Source organism: Nycticebus coucang, chromosome 4 (genome assembly GCF_027406575.1).
Source record: "Nycticebus coucang isolate mNycCou1 chromosome 4, mNycCou1.pri, whole genome shotgun sequence".
NCBI lineage: Eukaryota > Metazoa > Chordata > Mammalia > Primates > Lorisidae > Nycticebus > Nycticebus coucang.
In genome coordinates this window covers 677881-682234 of record NC_069783.1, presented here as the reverse complement: position 1 = coordinate 682234, position 4354 = coordinate 677881, and positions in this window count along the sequence as shown.

The following is a 4354-nucleotide window of genomic DNA, read 5'->3' as shown; positions in this document are numbered from 1 at the left end:
AGCTGGGCAAATTGTCCTTTGGTTAATATGTGCACAGCATATTTGTTTTATTCTCTTTCAATGTTTAGAATGACCTTATGTCTAAAGTATATCTTCTGCCACTAATATGTTGTTACATACTTTTCTTTTCTAAACTCTGGCCTGCCAATCTTTGTATTTTAATTGGAATTTTATTTGCTAAACCTCACACATCTGTGGGTATGTTCAGGTATGTGTGTTTTATCTTTCTACTTGTTTTCTAATTGTCTGATGTGTTTTATTTTATTTTTTTGTTTTTCTTTAATCTTGCCTTCCTCTGCTATCATTCCACTTTTCCTTCAATTGGAGTGTTCCTCATTTAAAACTGTCTCTTGAAGCTTACTGTAAATCTCTCACCCTGCAGACTTTTCTTTCTAAAGTCGACGCTGACGCTCCTCAGTCTCCCTAGACATAGCAGCTTCCGACACTTCGCCCAAGAATCTCCCTTCTGCTTTTTAACACTTCTATTGTTGTATGTTTTAATTTTAATGAAGCTGACCAAACATTGTTAATTTTATTTTATGTATTCACAATCTATTGGGATTTACCCACATGATGGCCCTTTCCAATATGCTTCCTTCCTAATTCCTTTTTTCCTTTCATTTAAGCTCACTTTTTTTTTTTTTTATTAAATCATAGCTGTGTACATTGATATGATCATGGGGCATCATTCACTAGCTTCACAGACTGTTTACCAAGTTTCACATATACTCTTGTAAGATGCACCGCAGGTGTAATCCCACCAATCCCCTTCCCTTACCCCCCTCCCCCCTCCCTCCCCTCCCTTTCCCCCTTCCCCCTATTCTTAGGTTGTAACTGGGTTATAGCTTTCATGTGAAAAACCGAAATTAGTCTCATAGTAGGGCTGAGTACATTGGGTACTTTTTCTTCCATTCTTGAGATACTTTACTAAGAAGAATATGTTCCAGCTCCATCCATGTAAACATGAAAGAGGTAAAGTCTCCATCTTTCTTTAAGGCTGCATAATATTCCATGGTGTACATATACCACAATTTATTAATCCATTCATGGATTGATGGGCACTTGGGCTTCTTCCATGACTTAGCAATTATGAATTGAGCTGCAATAAACATTCTGGTACAAATATCTTTGTTATGATGTGCTTTTTGGTCTTCTGGGTATATGCCCAGTAGAGGGATTACAGGATTGAATGGGAGATCTATTTTTAGATCTCTAAGTGTTCTCCATATCTCTTTCCAAAAGGAATGTATTAATTTGCATTCCCACCAGCAGTGCAAAAGTGTTCCCTTTTCTCCACATCCGCACCAACATCTCTGGTCTTGGGATTTTGTGATATAGGCTAGTCTCACTGGAGTTAGATGGTATCTCAAAGTAGTTTTGATTTGCATTTCTCTGATGATTAAAGATGATGAGCATTTTTTCATATGTCTGAAGGCCGCGTGCCTGTCTTCTTCAGAGAAGTTTCTCTTCAAATCCCTTGCCCAGACTGCAATGGGATCCCTTGTTCTATTCTTGCTAATGCATTTGAGTTCTCTGTGGATTCTGGTTATTAAACCTTTGTCAGAGACATAACCTGCAAATATCTTCTCCCATTCTGAGGGCTGTCTGCTTGCTTTACTTACTGTGTTCTTGGAAGACTGAAAGTGGACCCACACCTTTCACCATTAACTAAGATAGACTCTCACTGGATCAAAGATTTAAACTTAAGACATGAAACTATAAAAATACTAGAGGAGAGTGCAGGGAAAACCCTTGAAGAAATCGGGCTTAGCGAGTATTTTATGAGGAGGACCCTCCCGGGCAATTGAAGCAGCCTCAAAAATACACTACTGGGACTTGATCAAACTAAGCTCACTTTTTTTATTGCCTGTCATGTCTCTGTTAACATGGGATTTTTAACTGTTTCGGACTATGGACCCTTGAGCAGCTTGGTAAAAGTAGGTTGGCAGAATTATAATTTCAGGGAATAAAATACACAGAATTAAGGGGAAACATCTGCATGGAGACACAGCTGTCCGGTTTTTAGCTGTGAGAGTGTGTATTTTACGTCTTTAGAGGTACTGAACTTCAAGAGCTAGTGGCTGCTCTCAGCACTAGGGTGGATCCTTGAGTTAAGGAGCAGGCGTGGTATGTCACCACATGTGTCCCCACACACTGTGCTTGATGGTCATTCCCTTCCATTGAGGACGACGTCTATCACTGTAGTTTGTTGCCCATGTTGTGATTGGAGGAAATGCTAAGTTTCAGTGAGAGTTTAACAACAAAATAATAACTTTTTATTGCCTCCATGTAAGTTCACAGATACCCGAATGCTTAACTGCTAAATTATTTTGTATTATTTTTCTTTTTTTGTTAGTGAAAAATTTTTGGTTTGCTAAAAATATCTTCATTTTGCCTACACATGTGAAAGATTTCTTTTTTCTGGGAATAGAATCTAAGCAGGCAGTTATTTTCCTGACTTTCTCGTGGCACTTTGAGGACAAAGCTGCACTGCCTCTGGCTCTCGGGTCTGGCAGGAGGATGCTGACGCTGCCCTGTGCTCCGTGCAGGTGTCCGCCTCGTCCTCAGGGACAGCCTTCTGTGGAGTGACCACCTGTGCTGTGTTGTCATGTTCGTGACAGTTGTTGATGTTTTTGATCATGGGTCTTAAGAGTTTGAGTCAGTTTTAAAAAATCTGATGGTGATATTTCCCCCAGTCCTGATTTCTGCCCGGGTGTTCCTGCTGGGTGCCCGCTGGGCCCCGGCCGTGTGCTCCCATCGTGGGCCTCCGTGTGTTCCTGCCGGGTGCCCGCTGTGCCCTGGCCGTGTGCTCCCGTCCTGGGCCTCCGTGTGTTCCTGCCGGGTGCCCGCTGGGCCCTGGCCGTGTGCTCCCGTCCTGGGCCTCCGAGTGTTCCTGCTGGGTGCCCGCTGTGCCCTGGCCGTGTGCTCCCGTCCTGGGCCTCCGTGTGTTCCTGCTGGGTGCCCGCTGGGCCCTGGCCGTGTGCTCCCTTCCTGGGCCTCCGTGTGTTCCTGCTGGGTGCCCGCTGGGCCCTGGCCGTGTGCTCCCGTCCTGGGCCTCCGAGTGTTCCTGCTGGGTGCCCGCTGGGCCCTGGCCGTGTGCTCCCGTCCTGGGCCTCCGTGTGTTCCTGCTGGGTGCCCGCTGTGCCCTGGCCGTGTGCTCCCGTCCTGGGCCTCCGTGTGTTCCTGCTGGGTGCCCGCTGGGCCCTGGCCGTGTGCTCCTGTCCTGGGCCTCCTCGTCCTGTGTCTCCCCTCCCCAGTGCGTCTGGGTGTTATCCTGTCACCCATCCTCCAGATCATAGGTCCTCTATCTTCTGGTCTTGGATTCAACCTTTTTATTTAATTCTTTATTTTCCTTATACAATTCTCACATCTTTAAACTCGTCTTAGTTTTTTAAATTTCTGTGTTGTCATCCATTTTTAGAAATTCACTCCTGCGATTTTAAAGCTGACCCTGACACCTCTTGTGTTTGAGTGTGTGTCCATTGTCTTTCTGGCTTGTTTCACTTGTGCCTGTCATCATCTTCAGTTTTCTGGGTTTTTTCATTGAACTTGTTTAACACAACTAAGATCGGGGCAGTGTTACTCTCTCCTGAGAACCGTTTCTTTCCTTCTGGCAGGAGTGAGAGTGAGCCTCACTGGAGCAGGCATGGAGACAGCAAGTCTTTCTCTGAGAGTTCCCCTCCCACTGCCAGCTGTGATCTGGCACAGCCTGGATGGTCAGGCTAGTGGTTTGTGCGCTGCTGACCCCACAGCACTTCAGCCCAGCGTGTGAGGATGGGAGGAGGCCTTGAGAATTAAGCCAGAAAGTCAAGATGCCTCCTTCAGGGCCTCGCTTACACTGGTCTCAGCCCCAGTCCCAGCCTCCTGGGCAGGATGGAGCTCCCACTGCTGTTCCTGGAGCTCCAGGCTGCGGCTCCCAAGTCCTAGGACCTGCCCTGCCTGCCCCATGGACCTGCTGATCAGACAGCAGAGTGAGAGGCCCGCCATCCTCCACAGGACTTCCACTGGCCTTGGTTGTTCCAACACTTTCAAAGTATATGTCATAGCTTATTTTGCTAACTGGTGGTATTAAGTTGCTTTGAGGCGTTGGGGAACAACAAGTGCTGTCTAGTGCAATGGCTTGGAATTGGTGGTCCAGAAATGAGTTTTAGAGGAGTGGTCAGTAAAAGCCCCAAACTGCATGTAGATATTTATGTCATTTACCACTTAAAAGTAAAGCTAAAGTAAAGCTAAAGCTTTACAGTATTTTTTTCAATCAGTTTATTTGTGCATTCAACAACTATTAACTGAGTGCTGCCCCTGCCCCTGAAGCTTTAGTACAGGCGTCCTCAAACTACAGCCCACGGGCCACATG